Consider the following 20791-nt stretch of genomic DNA (forward strand, 5'->3'; position numbering starts at 1 on the left):
TTAAAAAAAATAAATAAAAATTAAAAAAGGAAATTAAACAATATTTAAAGACAAATGACAACACAGACACAATGATCCAAAACCTATGGGATGCAGCAAAAGCAGTTCTAAGAGGGGAGTTTAAGAAGTTCTCACTGGGGTGCTGTGGGTTAATGATATGGGTTGTCTCTGTGGAGGCACTCGTTTGATCCCCACTCTGGCATGGTGGGTTACCGATCCAGTGTTGTTGCAGCTGTGGCATAGGTTGCAGCTCCAGCTCAGTTTCAATATCTGGCCTGGGAACTTCCATACGCCATGGGTGTGGCCAAACAAAGAAAAAATAACAAGGGGGGAGTTTACAGCAATACAAGCCTACCTCAGGAAACAAGAAAAATCTCAAATAAACAACATAACCTTACACCTAAAGCAACTAGAGAAAGAAGAACAAACAAACCCCAAAGTTTGTAGAAGGAAAGAAATCATAAAGATCAGAGCTGAAATAAATGAAATAGAAAAGAAGAAAACAATGAAAAGATCAATGAAACTAAAAGCTGGTTCTTTGAAAAGAACAAATTGATAAACCCTTAGCCAGACTCATCAAAAAAAAAAAAAAAGAGAGAGTATTCAAATCAATAAAATTAGAAATGAAAAAGAAGTTGCAATGGACACTACAGAAATACGAAGGATCATAAGAGACAAGCAACTATATGCCAATAAATGGACAATCTGGGAGAAATGGATGAATTCTTAGAAAGGTACAATCTTCTAAGACTGAACCAGGAAGAAACAGAAAAGATGAATGGACCAATCACAAGTGCTGAAATTGAAACTGATTTAAAAACTTCCAAAAAACAGAAGTCCAGGACCAGATGGCATCACAGGTGAATTCTAGCAAACATTTAGAGACGAGTTAACACCTATCCTGAAACTTTTCCAAAAAACTGCAGAAGAAGGAACACTCCCAAACTCACTCTATGAGGCCATCATCATCCTAATAATATCAAAACCAGATAAAGATACAAAAAAAAAAAAAAAAGAAAGAAAGAAAATTACAGGCCAATGTCACTGATGAACATAGGTGCAAAACTTCTCAACAAAATACTAGCATATAGAATCCAACAATATATTATTAGGATCATATACCATAATCAAGTAGGATTTATCCAGGGATACATGAATTTTTCAATACCCAAAAATCATTCAGTGTGATATAACACATTAACAAGTTGAAGAGAAGTTCCCATCATGGCTCAGTGGTTAACCAACCTGACTAGTATCCATGAGGATGTGGGTCTGATCCCTGGCCTTGCTCAGTAGATTAAGGATCTGGTGTTGCCATGAGCTTGGTATAGTTTGCAGATGCTGCTCAGATCTGGTGTTGCCGTGGCTGTGGTGTAGGCCGGCGGCTGCATTTCCGATTCTATCCCTAGCCTGGGAACCTCCATATGCCTCAGGTGTGGCCCTAAAAAGACAAAAAACAAACAAACAAACAACAAGAACAAATTAAAGAATAAGAATTAAATTATAATCTCAATAGATGCAGAAAGAGGTTTTGAAAAATCCAACACCACTTCTGATAAAAAACCTCCAGTGGGCATTCAGGGAACTTATCTCAACATAATAAAGGCCATATATGACAAAGCCACAGCTAACATCATTCTCAATGATGGAAATCTGAAAGAATTCCCACTAAAATCAGGAACAAGACAAGGATGTCCTCTCTTGCCACTTATTCAATATAGTTTTGTAAGTCTTAGCCATGGCAATTAGAGAAGAAAAAGAAATAAAAGGAATCCAAATTGGAAGGGAAGAAGTAAAACTATCACTGTTTGCAGATGACATGATACTATACCGAGAAAATCCCAAAGATGCTGCCAGAAAACTGTTAGAGCTCATCAATGAATTTAGTAAAGTTACAGGGTATAAAATTAATCCACATAAATCTATTGCTTTTCTATCAAATTACCAATGGCATTTTTCACAATACTAGAACAAAAAAAATTTTAATTTATATGGAAACCCAAAAAAAAAAACCCTGAATAGCCAAGGAAATCCTAAGAAAGAAAAACAGAGCCAGAGAAATCAGGCTCCCTAACTTTAGACTATACTACAAAGCTACAGTTATCAAACAGTATGGTACTGGCACAAAAACAGAAATATAGATCAATGGAAGGAGATAGAAATTCCAGGGAAAAAACCACACACCTATAGTCAATTAATCTACAACAAAGGAGGCAAGAATATATACTGGAAAAAAGAAAGTCTCTTCAATAAGTAGTGCTGGGAAAATTGACAGATACATGTAAAACAATGAAATCGTAACACTCACTAACTCCATACACAAAAATGAACTCAAAATGTATAAAGACCTAAATACATGACCAATACAATAAAACTCTTGGAGGAAAACAGGCAGAACATTCTCTGACATAAACCATAGCAATATCTTTTCAGATCCACCTCCTACAGAAATGAAAATAAAAACAAATATAAACAAATGGGATCTAATTAAACTTAAAGTTTTTGCATAATAAAAGAAACCATAAATAAAATGAAAAGACAACTCACAGAATGGGAGAAAATATTTCCAAGTGATTCAACTGACAAGGGATTAATCTCCAAAATTTATAAACACCTCCTTCAGCTCAATACCCAAAAAACAAACAACCCCATCAAAAAATGGGCAGAAGATCTAAATAGACATTTCTCCAAAGACATACAGATGGCAAAAAAAAAAAAACACATGAAAATTTGCTCAACATCTCTAATTATTAGAAATATGCAAATCAAAACTACTATAAGGTGCCACCTTACACAAGTCAGAATTCTAGTATCAAAAAGTCTACGAACAGGAGTTCCCATCATGGTGCAGTGGAAATGAATCTGACTAGGAACGATGAGGTTGTGAGTTCAATTCCTGGCCTTGCTCAGTGGATTAAGGATCCGGCATTGCCATGAGTGTGGTGTAGGTCGCAGGCAGAGCTTGGATCCTGCGTTGCTGTGGCTCTGGCAAAGACCAGTGGCTACAGCTCCGATTTGACCCCTAGTCTGGGAACCTCCATATGCTGTGGGTACAGCCCTAAAAAGCAAAAAAAAAAAAAAAAAGAAGTCTACAAACAGTAAGCGGTGGAGAGGGTATGGAGAAAGTTGAACCCTCTTACACTGTTGGTTGGAATATAAATTTGTACAAACACTATGGAAAACAGTATGGAGGTGCCTCAAAAATTAAAAATAGAACTACCATATGATCCAGTAATCTTGCCAGATAAAACCATAATTCAAAAAGATACATGTAACTCAATGTTCATTGCAGCACTATTTACAGTAGCCAAGACATGGAAGCTACATAAATGTCCATTGACAGAGGAGTGGTTAAAGATCTGGTACAAATATATGATGGACTATTACTCAGCCGTTAAAAAAAAGAATGATATAATACCATTCGCAGCAACATGGATGGACCTAGAGATTATTGTACTAAGTGAAGTCAGACAGCAAAAGGCAAACATCATATGATATCACCTATATGTGGAATCTAAAAAAGGATACAAACAAGCTTAACTGCAGAACAGAAATAGACTCAAAGACTTGGAAAACAAGAAGTTCCCTTCGTGGCTCAGAGGTTAACAAACACAACTGGAATCCATGAAGATGCAGGTTCAATCCCTGATCCTACTCAGTGGTTTAAGGATCCGGTGCTGCCCTGAGCTGTGGTGTAGGTCACAGACGCAGCTCCAATCCCACATTGCTTTGACTGTGGTGTAGGCTGGCAGCTATAGCTCTGATTAGACCCCGGGAATTTCCATATGCTGAACTGGCCCTGAAAAAGGAAGGAAGGAAGGAAGGAAGGAAGGAAGGAAGGAAGGAAGGAAGGAAGGAAGGAAGGAAGGAAGGAAGAAAGAAAGAAAGAAAGAAAGAAAGAAAGAAAGAAAGAAAGAAAGAAAGAAACTTTGAAAATAAACTTATGGTTACCAAAGAGGGTAGGGAGAAGGATGGACTGAGGTTTTGGGATTGGTGTATGCACAATGAGGTATATGGATTCATTGGCCAATATATGGATATGGATTGATTGGCCAATGGGCATCTGCTGTATAGCACAGGGAACTCTACCCAATATATTGATAATATATATGGGAAAAGAATCTGAAAGAGGGGAGTTCCTGTTGTGGCACAGCAGAAACGAATCGGAGTAGGAACCATGAGGTTGCAGGTTCAGTCCTTGGCCTTGCTCAGTGGGTTAAGGATCCGGCGTTTCCATGAGCTGCAGTGTAGGTTGCAGATGTGGCTTGGATCTAGCACTGATGCGGCTGTGGTGTAGGCTGGCAGCTACAGCTCCGATTAGACCCCCTAGCCTGGGAACCTTCACATGCCACAGATGCAGCCCTAAAAAGACAAAAAAAAAAAAAAAAAGAGTCTGAAAAAGAATGGATGTGTGTATATGTATAACTGAATCACTTTGTTGTACAGCAGAAATTGTCACAACATTGTAAATCAACCTTATTTCATTTAAAAAATGAAAAAAATCCATTGGAATTTCCTTGTGGCACAGCAGCTTAAGGATCAGGTGTTGTCACTGAAGTGGTACCAGTTCATCCCTGGCCTGGGAACTTCCACATACCATGGGTGCAGCCAAAAATAAATTTAAAAAGAAGAGGAAAAAAAGCCTAGTAGAACGTATACATTTGTTTGCAAAAAGGCCGAAGGCTAATTAATACATCAAGTTTCCTTATTTCTGGCTGAAATTTTCCCAGCCAGGGTAGAAGTTATGAATGAAAAAATTAATAGTCTAGGAAAGGAACAGAAAATTTTATTCACACCAACCTGAGGAGTCTAACCTGGGAGACATTCTGTCAGAAAACTGAGGACTGTTCCACTCATTAGAGGTCAAAGCACAATTATACATGTGTTTGGGACAAAGGGTTATATATCAAATGACATATTTTTTTTGAAATTTTTACTTTTTTTACATAATAAAATACATACATTTAAACACAATTCCATTCACACAGATTATTATATCATGGATCTTAAGAAAGAGATTAAGTGACTCCCTCTGGAGAAGTGGAATGGAAAATATGCTGAGACAAATAGGAAATTTATTCTATACTTTATCCCATTTTGTATGGCTTTCATCCTTACTAGTTAGTATTATCTACTACATTTCAATTTTTCTTTAGCAATTAGCATTATATTAAAATTGTTATATTATGCAACTAAAATTTATAAAGAACAAAGCCTTATATACCATTAAATGTTTTATATAGCATAATAAAAAGAATAACTTAACTGGTAAGAATAACAAAAATAATACACCCTCTGAAAATAAGTAAAATAAAAAGTGCATAAATTGGTTAAAAAACAGTGTAACTATAAATATGTCCTCACAATTTGTTACATCTTATTGATTCTTCAATAAAGGCATTACACCATTCTAGGTGATGTGATAAACAAGACATTATAGACCTTACATTGTACCATGGAGAGAAATGGTTATTAATAATACAATTGTAGAACTGTATTATTTAATTGTACAGTTGCATTATTTAATTATAATTATCATAAATTCTTTGATGGAGAGGAAATCAGAATCAGATCTAAGAAGACTTCAGCATTCCAAGAATGATGTCAAATGACCCCCTTCATGGTGGATTATGCACTTATTTACTATGAGATATATTTCTTTTCCAGAGATTGCTTGTTTGTGTATCAATTGTAGATTTTTGGTTTGCAGTTATTCTGAAGTTTTGATATGAGTCTATATGTATATGAGATTGTTTTAAGTTGTTGTTCTCTTAATTGCAAGTACATCTCCAGTGTCCTGCATTTGTACCCACCTCTTCTCGTGATTTCTGATTTTGGTAGTATAATTGTGCATGGATGATTTTGTATCTTTACTGTATATATACCTTTACTGGTGAGCCTTGTCATTTGTGGAATTTTTGTTTCCTGTTGCTGTCTTTTCTTTTCTGCCTAGAGAAGTTCCTTTGGTATTTGTTGTAAGGCTGGTTTAGTGTTGCTGAATTCTCTCAGCTTTTGCTTATCTGTGAAGGTTTTGATTTCTCCTTCAAATCTGAATGAGAACCTTGCTGGGTAATCTTGGCTGGAGGTTTTTTCCTTTCTTCACGTTAGGTATATCATGCCACTCCCTCTGGCCTGCAGAGTTTCTGCTGAAAAATCTGCTGATAACCTTATTGGGGTTACCTTGTATGTTGTTTGTTTCTTTTCCCTAGCTGCTTTCAAGATTTTCTCTTTGTCTTTAATTTTGGTCAGTTTGATTAATATATGTCTCAGTGAATTCCTCCTTGGGTTTGTTTTATATGGTACTTGTTGTGCTTCCTGGATTTGAGTGATTCCTTACCCATGTTAGGGAAGTTTTCGGCTATTATCTCTTGGAATATTTTTTCTGTCCCCTTCTCTCTCTCTCATCTCCTTCTGGCACCCCTAAATACGGATGTTGGTGCGTTTAATGTTGTCCCAGAGTTCTCTGAGACTCTCTTCATTTGTTTTCAATCTTTTTTCTCTTTTCTGTTCTGCATCCATAATTTCCACTAATCTGTCCTCCACCTCGCTTATTCATTCTTTTGCCTCCTGTATTCTGCTGATAGCTGCTTCTAGTGAATTTTTTATTTCAGTTATTGTATTTTGCATCTCTTCTTGTTTAAGTTTTATATCTTGTATCTCTTTGCTCAGTGTTTCCTGTAAGTCATCCATCTTTGCCTCCAGTTTATTTCCAATGTCTTGCATCATCTTCAGCATCAACAATCTAAAGTCTTTTTCCTGGAGGCTAAGAATCTCCTTATCGCTTAGCTGCTTTTCTGGGGTTTTTCCTTTCTCCCTCATCTGAGTTATAGTTCTCTGTCTTTTCATTTTTATAGGTTTTTGGTGTGGTGACCTTTTTATAGATAATAGAGTTGTAGCCTCTCTTACTTCTGGTGTCTGCCCCCCTTGCAGCTGAAGTCAGTATGGGGGCTTGCTGTAGGCTTCCTGATGGGAGGGGCTGATGCCTGCCCCCTGGTAGGTGGAGCTGATTCTAATCCCTCTGGTGGGTGGGGCTTAGTCTCTGGATGGAATTAGAGGCCTCTGTGTGCCTGAGGGGTCTTTAGGTAGCCTGTTTACTGAGGGGCAAGGATGTGATCCCATCTGGATTGTTTGCTCTGGGGCTTCTCAGTGCTGACTAATGGGTGGGGCCAGATTCTCCCAAAATGGCCACCTCCAGAGAAAGGCAGCTGCTGAATATTCTCAAGAGCTTTGCCTTCAATGTCCTTCCCTCACAACAAGCCACATTCACCCCTGTTTTCCCAGGATGTCCTGCATTCAGGTTTGACCCAGATTCCTATGGAAACTGCTCTGCCCTGGGACCCAGTGCACATGAAAGTCTGTGTGCTCCTTTTAAGAATGGGGTCTCCGTTTCCCCCAGTCCCATGGAGCTCCTGCTCACAAGCCCCACTGGCCTTCAATATCAGATGCTCCGGGGGCTCTTTCTCCCAGTGCCAGGACCCCGTGTGTGAGGGTTTGATTTGGGGCTCAGAACTCTCACTCCTGTAGGTGAGTCTCTCTCTGTGAACCAGTTAGTTTTCAGTCTGTGGAGCTTCCCACCCAGGAGGTATGGGGTTGTTTATATCACGAAATCACCCCTCCTACCTCTTGATGTGGCCTCTTCTTGTTCTTCTGGAGTAGGGTATCTTTTTTAAGGTTTCCGGTCCATTTAGGTGGAGATTGCTCAGTCTTTAGTTGTGAATTTTGTTGTTTTTTCTCAAATGACATATTATTGACAGTTTACGCAATCCAGATCTGCGATATAAATTGAGTAGAAGGTTATGAGTCATCATGGGTCCTTACAATATTAAGAAGATTTGTAAGATCCTTACAAGATCTCCTAAGGAGATCTAGTTATGCAGGTGCAGGACACACACTAAAAGAGAGAGATGGGGGCAAAGAAAAATTTTGTTTTCATTTTTTCTTGTCTTGCCATATGAATTTTATTTCACCACAGGGATGACGGATCTCCTAATTCGAAATGTTGGTTCATTCTGTCCACTGAAAAAAACACACAACTTAAGAGCAGTGAATTTCAGTTTTATTCAGGGTCGTTTCTGAGGAACTGCTCCAAAGAGGTAGGGGAGGAACCAGTAGGCATTTGAATTTGTCGGTGGAAAGTAAAGGTAGTCAAGCTAATCACAAAGAACAGCTACCTGAAGTAATGGTTTTGGTGCTTATCTATGTTTGGAAAGATGCAAGAATCTGGGCCACCGAAACTCTTCCTGAGATATGCCTCTTAACTACCTAGGAGCCCTTATATCCAAAACACGGAGTGCCAGTTCTGTTTCTTCCAGGCTGATTTCCCCTCAGGGCACACTGGGGTGTGTGACTACACTACCCACTGTTAAGTGGGTTGTGACCTAACCCTTTGGCTAAGAGGAGAGTGAGTGAAGCGCTTTGTGCTCTCTGTTTATAATTCATAGGTACATCTTTTAAGTAACGGAGAGGAGAAAGGTAAGACATTTCTTTCTTAGAAATCAGATTTATTGACAGGATTTATACACAGTAACATCACACAGTTCAACGATTTTCGACACATGGTTGTGTAACCATCACCACAATCAAGATAAAGAACATTTCCTCACCCTAGAAAATTCCCTAGCGTCCCTTTACCATTAACCCATAACGCTACTCCCTTGTCACCCACTTAATGTTTTCTATCCAACAAGCTCTGCCTTTTCAAGAATATCATAGAAATGGAATCACACAGTATGTTTTGTTAGGAACATGTATTCTCATTTCTTTTGGTGAAATACCTAGGAGTGAGAAATCTGGATTATATGGTATAACATTTAATTGTACCAGGAACTGCCACACTGTTTTCCAATGTGGTTGTACCATTTTACATTCCCATCCAGGAACTGGAATTCTCAGAGCTTCGCTTTCAGCAATTCTGATAGGTATGTAGTGGTATCTCATTTTGATTTTAATTTGCATCTCCTTAATACAAGTTATTCTTTTTTAATAAACAGGTCTTGTTTGGAGACACAGTGTTTTAAAACTTGAGGCATCCTAGGTTGCTGGCTTTGCCTGACACACGGAGATCCTTCCCTGTCCTGTGCCTGTAGGGACCTGTACTTCATCCTTTTGGTCAGGAGAGGGCAGGAGAGAACAGAAAATAAGCTGCCCAGTTTCCAGGCCATGGAGCACGGGCATCCATAGTTTTTGGATGCATTGCTGTGTTTAAGGTTTTTATTAAATGCCTCTGCCTCTGAACTTACTCAGCTGATACCTTGTGAGGCTTGACTCCCCAAATTAATCTTGTGAAATGATTAAAGGCCAAACCTCTAAATGAACCTTGTAAAATCTTTCCCTGACAAAGCATGACTAACTTAAGAATTAAGCTATGAAAATTGAGCCACTTTGTAGAATTCTTAAGTCTAGTCTCCAGTGCCACTCGTCAGAGCTTGTGTTGGGGGAACCACAGGCAGCTGAGCTGGTGAACCCTTATTCCCCATAACTGTGCGGGTGCCGAGAGAAACTCAGGAAGGATGTTGTGGGGGACAGGTCTCCAGATGCCCCAGCTGGCTAGAGACCCTCCTCTCTAGGACCTGGGTTGTAGCAGTTCAGATGGGGCACAGCAAAGATCTTCTGGGGCTGGGGCTGCCGAGTTCCCCCAAAGATGTACTCTAGCCTGAGCCCTGGGCTTCCTTCTGGCAATTGGAACCGAAAGGTCCTGAGAGGGCGGCAAACATCAGGAAGAGCTCCATCTGAGCCAACTGGTCCCCTAGGCATACCCGATGCCCTGGAAGCAGAAGGAAAGGTCAGAAATCGGCAGCTGTCCTTGCACCTGTCCCATCACATCTGCCACCCAGTGCTGTGCCCAGTACCTGCAGAGAACAGCAGGGAGGCCTCATTGACCAGAAAGTTTCCATTCTTGTCCAGGAAGTGGCCAGGGTTGAACTGTCGGGGGGTCTCCCAACACTGGGGGTCATAGAGCACAGAGGCCAGGTTGAGCAAGACGATGGTGCCCTGCAAGGGGAGCTGGTCTGGCTCAGGGAGCTCAGCAGGCCCTGATGCTGGGCTGATGTGAGCTCAGAGATCATCCGTTGTGCAGGGGAGAGTCACCTGGGAGGACTTGGGGAGACTCAGCCGACAGGCCCTCACATCAGCAAAGCTGCTGGGCTAAGGAGCACCATCTCCATTCTAAAGACTATAACCCCGGCTAGAGGCATAGCTGCTGCCTCCAAAGAAGAGGCCCATGGCTGTTGGGCCTGACTGGAGGGGACCAAGGCAACAAACACTAGTGGTGTGTGCATGTGTGTGTGTGTGTGTGTGTGTGAGAGAGAGAGAGAGAGACAAAGAAACAGAGGATAAATGGAAAGACAGACAGACAAAGAGAAAGACTGAGTAATGAGGCAGAGAGGAGAAGAGACAGAAAGCTTCACTCTTCAGAATAGGGAGAGGGGAGGGTGCCCTCTAACCCTAATCCTAACCCTAGCCTCTCTCTACCTCAAAGGAGTGACTGGAAAAGGAATCAGCCTGATCGATGGGAGCAGAAAGGAGCCAAAGGCTCCCGTCGGTGACTTCCGCTCCTTATCCCACGGGCCCCGGGCTGACAGGGAGGCCAAAGCGGAGCCATGATGGGGTTGGCTGAGGACCCGGCACTTGGCTCCTGTAGCTCCAGGGGTTCTGAGGAAGGCTCCCTATCCCATGGCTTATTAACCAAACACCAGAGAATTCAATGGTCAGCCCTGTCGGGGCTAGAGTATTGGCCACAGGATTCTTGGTCTTGACAAAGACACCTTGAAATTAAAAACAAAAAACTCGGAGTTCCCACTGTGACACAGTGAAAATAGATCTGACTAGTATCCATGAGGACTCAGGTTTGATCCCTGGCCTCACTCAGTGGGTTAAGGATCTGGTGTTGCTGTAAGCTGTGGTGTAGATCACAGACACAGCTCGGATCCTGCATTGCTGTGGCTGCTGTGCAGGCTGGCAGCTATAGCTCTGATTTGACCCCTAGCCTGGGAACTTCCATATGCTGCAGGTGTGGCCCTAAAAAGACCCAAAAATAAATAAATAAATTAATTAATTAATTTAATTAAATAAAAACAAAAAAACTCAGTAGAGTTTGAAGGATGCACACCAAACTGAAGCTAGTAAAGAATGTAGAAATTCAGACATTATAACTATTTTCAGAAAGCTTTTTTTTTTTTTTTTTTTTTTTTGGCTTTTTAGGGCCGTACAGCATATGGAAGTTCCCAGGTTAAGGGTTAAATTGGAGCTATAGCTACTGGGCTGTGCCACAGCCACAGCAACGCCAAATCCAAGCCACATCTGTGACATACACCACAGGTCACAGCAACGCCAGGTCCTTAACCCACTGAGTGAGGCTAGGGATCGAACTTGCTTCCTCATGGATCGTAGTCAGATTCGTTTCTGCTGTGCCATGATGGGAACTCCCAGAAGGCACTTTCTTTTAGTTGTTCTCTCGAAGATTTAAGGGAGCGCCTGACCCTAGCCATCCAGCCCCATAGGCAATGCCAGTCTTTAAACCGCTGAGCCACAGAGGAACTACCACAACAGTTCTTAATAATCACCTGCAGACGCAGAGGCTCCTAGCAGGACACTCTTTTCCCTCCATAATTATTTATATCCTGTTCTGGGTGATGTTCTGGATTCCTTGCAAAGTGACTGAGTAATCTTACTCTGTAGAACAGACTCAGACCATAGCCCACCCAGTACACAAAAAAAGGACAACCCTCCTTTTCCTCCAAATTAAGAGCCATCTGCCTTCTGGGTACCTCCTGGGGACTCTGTCCCAGCTTCTTCCCAGTAAATGGCAGTTTGGGATTTACAATAAAATAGAATGTCTGAGGAGAGATAGGCTTGACATGCCACCTCTATACTTGGGACCACTGCTGTTATCACTGTCACTCCACCAATGCAATGGTTGAGAACAATTTAGGAATCTCTGTAACATTTAATGATCTACTGTCAAGCTTTGATTCTATTTTCAGGAGACATCTCTCACCCAAGTTGGAAAAGCTCAGTATTGATTCCAGGCTATTAATGGTTTCCTGGAGGACTTATGACAGAACAACACCTGGAATCAAATAGGCAGGAATGTGCTATTAATAAGGAAACGTCTAACCCCAAAGGTATAAATCAGAGCTAATCCGAGTTCCCTCCTTTTAAACTTGACCTAATTTGGCATAGCTTTTAAGTAACCAGGACCTGAGCCTCCTACCAGGCTAACCGCAAAGTGAGTTGATGACATGGTCTTGTTCTCACATTCGAGACATATGTCTAACCTAAGAGCTTGAAGGCCAAATACTGCGGAGGACAGTTCAGTGTCAGCCCATCTGGCAGACCAACAGACAATGCAAAACATCCCCACTCCACACGCTGGTTCATTTACTTTCCTAGAGAGGCATATCCGGAGCAATACAAATGGCAGGGAGTATGGCAGAAAAGAGCAAAAACTTTGGAATCAGAAGGACATGAATCTGAAACCCAGTTATTTACTAATTGTGAGTTTGGGACATTTACTTGAGCTCTCTAAACTGAAAGTTCCCTATCTGTGAAAGAAAGAAAGAGAGAGAGAAAGAAACAAAGAAAGAAAGAAAGAAACAAAGAAACAAAGAAAGAAACAAAGAAAGAAAGAAAGAAAGAAAGAAAGGAAGGAAGGAAGAAAGAAAGAAAGGAAGGAGAAAGAAAAACAATAGCAAAACATCTAAAAGACAGAGTTATTCTGAAGAAAAAAATGAGAAAAAATGATTTTAAACTGATAAGAATTTAATAATCACATCCTGCAGGGCTCTTGCAGTCAAGTCTGCCCTGAACCAGGGCTGTAAGAGTTGAACAAAGGTTCTCATGATGGAGAAAACTATGTCTCCATTCCTTCTTTCTCCATCATTTTCCTGGTGTACCACCTTGTACCACTGATGCTTCCACCAAGGACAGGCTGAAACATCAGTGCTGAGCCAACGCCCCTTTCTGAGGAACGCTTGGGTTCTGGCCACCACCTCCACGCACAAGGCACCAAGATGAGCAACTCTGTTTCATCTTCATTAAAATGGCAACCTTGCCAGCCACACATCTGTGCTACATTTCCTTTAAAATGACTCCCTGCTCCCAAAATGATCCTTGATGCCTGGCGTTCAGTCCCCATCCCCTTGGGGGTAGGCTAAATCGTGACTCCCTTCTAGCAAGTAGAATATGGCAAAAGTGATGGACTATCACACCCGAGGTTAGGTACCAAAAGCCTGTAGCCTCTGTCTTGGGTGCCCTCTCACTCGCTCTCTAATGGAGGACAGCTGCCGTGTTTTGAGCTGCCACCTGGAGAGGTGCAAGTGTCGAGGAACTGAGGGCAGCCTCCAGCTAACAGCCCAGGAGCAACTGAATCCTGAAAACAGCAATGAAAGTCCACTTACAGAGGTACCTCCCTCATGGAGCCTTCAGATGAGGCTGCAGCCAATAACTTGATCATAACCTCATGAGAGACCTTGAATCAGAGGCATCCAGCTAAACTGCACCTAGATCCCTGACCCACAGAAAGGCTGTTGTTGTAAGTGGCTAAGTTTGGGGGTGATTTGTTACATAGTAAGAGAGAGAGACTCATTCAATAAACATCTTTTATCTAGGATCTGCTGGCAGTCATTGTAAGGACCAAATGCTGTCCTAAGGGATACACAGCCCTTAGCACACAGAAAGGCTTGGCAGGGAGCAGGAATTACTGCTATCATCCAGTTTGTATTAGAAACCTACATGGAAACCTATCTCAAGCTGTATCACCAGAGAGCGACAAAAGTCAACTCTGTTTTGTTCTTTGACTCCCTGCAGATGTGAATTCAACTTCATATTAAACTTTTTGTTTTGCTTTTTAGGGCCACATTCGCAGCATATGGAGGTTCCCAGGCTAGGGGTCGAATCAGAGCTACAGCTGCTGGCCTACGCCACAACCACAGCAATGCGGGATCCGAGCCAAGTCTGCGACCTACACCATAGCTCACAGCAACGCTGGATCCTTAACCCACTGGGTGAGGCCAGGGATTGACCTGAAACCTCATGGTTCCTATTCAGGTTCATTTCTGCTGCGCCACAATGGGAACTCCCATATTAAACCTTTAATTTCTCTTTTTCTTCTTTTTATGGCCACACCTGCAGCATATGGAAGTCCCCAGGCTAGGAGTGGAATCAAAGGTGCAGCTGCCTACTCCAGAGCCACAGCAACACTGGATCTGAGTCACATCTGTGACCTACACCACAGCTTTCAGCAACACCAGTTCCTTAACCCACTGAGCGAGGCCAGAGATTGAACCCGCATCCTCATGGACACTGTGACAGGTTCTTAGCCTGCTGATCCACAACAGGAACTCCTAAACTTGTAATCTCTTAAAAGGAGTTGAGATAAGAAGAAGCTACCATTTGGAAGAATATTTCTGTATCTTTAAAAAAACTCCTACTTAAGGCACCACCCAATACATCGTCCCAGTATGAGAGTTCCTATTGTGGCTCAGTGGGTTAAGAACACAACTAGTATCCATAAGGATTTGGGTTCAATCTCTGGCCTCGTTCAGTAGGTTAAGGATCTGGTGTTGCCCCAAACTGCAGCATAGGTCACAGATGCAGCTTGGATCCTGTGTTGCCGTGGCTGTGGCGTAGGCTGGCAGGTGCAGCTCTGATTTGATATTAGCCCACCCAGGGAACGTCCATATGCCACAGGTGTGGCCCTAAAAAAGGAGGGGTGTGTTATGAATGATGATCTTCATAATAACTTTTTGGAGGGTGATAAACCAAAGCTTTCCTGTTACAGGTGCATGCTTCCTTTTATTATATAAGGAGAGTCAACTAATTGGGATTTCCTTTTTTGCCTTGATTCCAGGGAAGCTCAGACTTAAGTTTTTTGATATATATACAGTAGCTATTCTTTTTTATTTTTTTAGGGCCACACCTGCGGCATATGGAGGTTCCCAGGCTAGGGGTCGAATCGGAGCTACAGCCACCAGCCTATGCCATAGCCACAGCCACACAGGATCCAAGCTTTGTCTTTGACCTAAGCCACAGCTCATGGCAATGCCGGATTCTTAACCCACTAAGCGAGGCCAGGGATTGAACCTGCAAACTCATGGTTACTAGTCAGATTCATTTCTACTGTGCCACAATGGGAACTCATATACAGTTGCTATTCTTGACCTAAATAGTTGCATTTAACTTTATTCCGCTATATCTCCTCATTTGGTATTTGTTCTGTTAACCTTGGTATAAAATGAAAGAAGCAAGATGCGTCCTACTAGAAATCAGTTCTAAGGATATGATACAAAATGCAGACAAAACTTAAGGCACATAAATTGCAAATAGCCTAAATATTCATCAGTAAGGGTTAAGAACTACAAAATATCAGTTTGGTGGCACATTATGCAGCCATTAAGAGTGAGCAGTTCCCACTGTGGCTCAGTGGTTAACGAATTCGACTAGGAACCATGAAGTTGCGGGTTCAATCCCTGGCCTTGCTCAGTGGGTTAAGGATCCGGCGTTGCCATGAGCTGTGGTGTAGGTTGCAGACATGGCTTGGATCCTGCATTGCTCCGGCTCTGGCATAGGCCGGCAGCTGTAGCTCCAACTGGACCCCTAGCCTGGGAACCTCCATATGCCGCAGGTGTGGCCCTAGAAAAGGTAAAAAGATTTAAAAAAAAAAAAAGTGATGTAGAACAGTGATTTTTCAAAATGTGGTCCCAGCACCACCTGGGAACTTGTTAGAACAGCAAATTCTCAGCCTCACTCCCACAATACTCTGGGAATGGAGTCCAGCAATGTCTGCTTAAGCAAGCCCTGCAGGTGATTCTGATGTATTCAGAAGTTTGAGAACCAGTAACAAGGAAGAATTAGAATAAGTTAAATGAAGGATTCAGAGTTATATATTCAGCATAATCACAGCTATGTAAAATATATGTGGACGAAGAGATTAGAAAGAGGTACATTAAATGTCTTCGGGGGTTACTTCTGAACAATAGAGAACATTTTAAAATGTCCCTAAATGAATAAAATTCTTTCACAATCATAACCCTCCCTCCAGAGTTCCATAGATAAAGATGGATGGATGGATGTATAATTGAGAGCAGACAGGCAGAAGCTGTAGCAGGTGGCTGTGCTGGGCAAGGGGGCTTTCTGCAGGGGTCACACTGGGGCCACCTACCTTGGGCACATGGTGCCCACGCACACAGGTGGAGGTCACGCACTGGCGCACGGGCACCTATGGTCACGACACTGCTAAGGCACAGGTGTAGGGCAGTCGCTCTTGGTCTTCGTAGTGGACGGCCTGGGAGGTGCCCAGCACCATGTCCAGCTCCCGCTGCACCCTCTCTATGGGCAGTTCCATGTAGATCCAAGGAGGGCGCAGCAGCCCAGCCTCCCCACCGCGCCCCACCATCTCCAACCCCACCCAGAGACAGCCGCTGAGCCTCACAGCCCCTCAGTCACCCCACTCCACTCAGCCACCCCTGGTCCCACAGTGACAGGCCCTCTCTGAGGTATAGCTTGTGAACAAGATTTTGCAGGATTTTCTCCTTTCAGGGGGCGGGGGCGGGAGGACTTGAAGAAAGGGGACGGACCCAGATTTGATCACCCACTATGTGCCAGGTGTCCTATAGGGGAAGAATTGTCTCCATTTTACTGACAGGAAAACTGAGGCTGCAAATGGACAGGTGCTTTTGCCCAAGGTCACGAAACTAGTGGAACCAGGATTTGAACTTAGGGCATAGCCAGTTTGTCCCTGAGAGAACCCTAGCCACCTTTTTTCTTTTAGGTTGTGATCTTAATTGAACATTAACACAGGGCCTGGCACTTAGTAGGTGCTGAATCTTTACTGAATGAATGAAATACTGTCTCCCATTTCACACTGATTCTAACTGGTTGAATTACTTACCCAGGGTCACTCAGTAAATAGCATGGTGGGAATAGAAGCCTCCCTGTCTGATTCAAAGCCACGAATGTTTCCTGTACCACAGCGGTGACAGCAGGACCCACTCTGGGGCCACAGATCAAAGACAGTGGTGGGGGCAGATGCCCTCAGCCCAGAAGCCCACAGCAGGGGTAATGGGCAGAGGGCAATCAGCAGGGTGTAACCACAGCCCCCTTACCCTGGATGGCTCCGTGCTGGACCATGTAGATGAGGGCCCAGCATAGGGTGGTGGCCGTGGTGTCAGTGCCTCCCAGAAACAGGTCGCTCACCACCTGGATCAGGTTCTCCTCATTGAACGTGGAGATAGGGTCGTCCGTGGCCTGGCAGGTGGGTGATGGGTGGTGGGGGAAGCAGCTCTGGGTCTGAAGCTCTCCCCTAACAGAGCCCTGCTGTCTCCCTGGGGGAGGCCTGGCCCGTCCCTAGACTTGGGGGCCCAGAACTCCTCTGGGATCAGACCCTCCGGAGGGCATGGGTCCCAGGACTGTAGTAATTTTGGGGCAGGTGGGACTGTGCTGGGGTGCTGGCCCTGACATCAGTCAGGTGCCCTGCTTCCCACCCTACCCACATCTGCAGGAGTCGGTACTGGCCTGGGAGAAGACAGAGAGGAAAAGCCCCAAATGGCTGCTGTCTCAGCATGCTCTGAAAGCTCATAGATTGAGGCCAGGATGAGGAATGGAGGCCAAGCCCTTGAAACAAAGAGCAGCTGGCAAGACAGCACCCCCACCCACACCCCCCACCATCCCTTCCTCCCTCTGCAGCCGTTTCAGGCCCACCTCGTTGATCTGGGCCAGGTAGCAGCTGATGAAGTCCTTGGGGGCCTCAGATGTCCTGAGTTTATGTCTGCTGATCTCCTGGCAGATAGCCCCGCACAGCCTCCTAGTGCCTAAACATCTCCTGATGGGGGCCTGGGAGGCGGCGGAAGGCCCGGGGGAACAGGTCATACAGCTGTGGGGGAAGAGGCCCACCAGGGGGCTGCTCAGGTGCTGGCTCTGAGTCAGGGCAGCTGAGAACAGAGGTAGGGGCGCCAAAGGGTGCTAGGACCTCTGACCCAGGACCTCTGACCCAGGCATCCCAGGACCGCTTGTCATCTGGAGCCTGTCTACACTCCCAAAGTCATCTGGACAGAAATGGGAGCAGTGGTAGCAGAGATTGCATCCAGGTCCCAGATAGAGCTGTGCTTATGAGAATATAACCTCATACTCCCTGGCCACACTTCCATGCTCCACCACAATAAAGGAAGTCTGATGCTGCGAATCGTCATTTTGCTGAGCAGAGGCTGCCTAAGGAACCCAGAATCAAGCCCTGTGGGCTTCCTCCTGCCTGCTTCCCATCCTCTCTGTTTGAGGTCCCTGCCTACCCTGGGCCCCCAGCTGTCTACTGGCCCACAAGCCTGCCTCCCCAAGAGTGCCAAATGGTGCTGACAATGGCCAGGCCAAAGTCAATGGCTTGAGTCAGTTCCTGGAGGAAAGGTTCCTCCAAGAGGAAGCAGTGGCCAAACATGAGGGCCCCAGTGACTCTGGCCATGGACCTGACGATGGGCACCTGAGGGTTGAAGGGTCTACCTGAGGGCAGAGGGCAGGACTTGGAGCAAGGATGCAAAAAGAGCACTGCCCTGAGCACTCGTCCAGTCTGTGTACAGTCGCTCACTGTCTCATTCATTCACTCAGCAAATGCTTACTGGGCTCCTTCTATGAGCCAGGCTCAGTGACAGGTGCTGGGTTTGCAGAGAGAGGCATGGGAGGCAGACACCATTTAAGCACGCTAGAATCGGGGGCAGGTATGACCCGGCTGGGAACAAAGGGTAGGGACCAGGTGATGCCAGCTGGATCTGAAAGGAGCAGTGTTTTCTCACAAGGGAGGGAAGGGGTGTGGATTAGGATGTTCCAGAGGGGGGATAGCATGTGCAAAGGGTCAGTGGTGTGAAAGCCCTCAGATGCTGGGGAAGACATTTCCCCAACTGCAGAAAAGGGCTTCGGGCTTCCTGGTGGACTGGATGTTCCTGTGTCTCTGTCCACGCACCTTATAGAAATTCCTCGATTTATCAATGAGCTCAGATCCCCTACTGAGCCCACGAAGGGGCCAGCTCTTTGCATAGACACCTCCCCCAAGGCTCAGTCCCTCTGCAGGGATATGTGTGTGTGTTGTGGGGGGAATAGGGTAGATCTGCCTCAGCAGCTCCTTACCCTGCTCCTGCTGGAAGGCCTCAGCCAGATCTGCTGCCTCTTCCTGCAGCTGCAGCTCCAGCGCCAGCTTGCCTAAGCCCAGTCCGCAAAGTGTCACCAAGCAGAAACGTCTCTGCTGCCGCCACCTGTGCCCATTGCTGCAGATGATCCCTGGGCCCGGGTTGGGGGACAGTGAGCAGCCTCTCCCAGCCTCCCAGGCCAAGGCCCATTTGGCTCTCACCCACAGATCCTGGGATGCCCCCCCAGCTCAGGCTGAGGCTCTGCCCTGACTGGCCCATGAGGGGCTTTTGGGGGTTGTGGGGTCCATGAGCCTGGTGCCGTCAAAGTGGGCTCAGCGATGCCCTCCTTCCAGGCTGCTAACCTGATTTTGCCTTTAAGAGTCCCCCCCAAAAAATGGAGGAGAAGGTTCAGAAGGGAAGGGAGGGGGGAACCTGGGAAGGAGGAAAGAGGAAGGGCATTTGCTGAGCCAGGTGCTGTACGTGGTGCTCTTGGGCTTGCAGCTCACTGAACCTCCCCCACATCCCTGGGAGGTGACAGCAGTCACTGTCGCCATCCAGTAGCTTCCGTTGAGGGGCAGAGCCTGAAGAGAGGAGTACTTTGAGGGGCAGAGCTTGAGGCTTCCTCGCTGGGTACCAGGCAGCAGAGCTGAGACGTGACCCCCTTCCCATCCCCCTCCCTCCACTGGCACATCTGTGCTGGAAGAGACCTGAGTCCTAGTGGCTTTCTCCCTGTTAACAATTCTGGGTCACCCAACTGGACCCCTGAGCACAGTCACCATCAAGTCACAGCGTCCCCAGCAGGGAGGGCAGCCTTACCTCTTTCTTGGAACAGATCCCTGAAGAGTGGGGTGAGGGGCCGGCCTGAGAACTGCTCGGAGTTGGAGACCAGGGCCTCCTTCACCACCCAGAAGCCGTTCAGCACCACCACCGGCATTGAGCCCACCCACATAGTGAGCACGTTACCGTGAGTGTGGGCCAGCTGCAGAGAGACGATTCCACGGCTGCAGAGAAAGCTCAGCTGGCCCCTCTCCCTGGCCCTTTCCTCCTGGTACAGATCCCCTGCCTTCTAGCACTCAGTACCCAGCATTCTCTGGGCACCTGCCACCCCTTCTCAGACGAGCCAAACCCCTGATTCCCACAGCCAGCACTGGTGCCAGCACAGATCGCCGGCTCTGTGTGCATTTGTCAGGGCCCAACACTCACATGGCCTCTGGTTTGGACCCTAGGGGTCCTGGGAGTTGGGTATGTTCTACCCATTTTACAGAGGATATTAAATTATAACTACACTTTCTGCAGGGATTAGTGTCCAGTGTGGCCTCTACATGTGTTACTTTAGCCCACCCTCAGTATAAGCATGGAGTAGGTATCGTTACCTCTATTTTATGAAAATGGAGGCCAAAAAGAATAGCAAAAGCCCAGGGCCTCCAACCCAAATCTTTGGACTCTCAATGCAAGTCTGAGATCATGGTCATCTAGTATCTTCTACCAGAATTTGTAGTCTTTTTTTCTTCTTCTTCTTCTTTTTTTTTTTTTTTTGCCTTTTCTAGGGCTGCACCCATGACATATGGAGGTTCCCAGGCTAGGGGTCCAATCGGAGCTGTAGCCGCCAGCCTACGCCAGAGCCACAGCAACGTGGGATCTGACCGCATCTGCTACCTGCACCGTAGTTCACAGCAACACCGGAT

At 45.1% G+C, this 20791-nt stretch overlaps 1 pseudogene; it reads right to left on the bottom strand.

Moving 5' to 3' along the window:
* On the bottom strand, nucleotides 9299-20040 carry LOC100513437 (annotated as a pseudogene).

The sequence above is a fragment of the Sus scrofa genome, chromosome 13 (genome assembly GCF_000003025.6).
Source record: "Sus scrofa isolate TJ Tabasco breed Duroc chromosome 13, Sscrofa11.1, whole genome shotgun sequence".
Classification (NCBI taxonomy): domain Eukaryota; kingdom Metazoa; phylum Chordata; class Mammalia; order Artiodactyla; family Suidae; genus Sus; species Sus scrofa.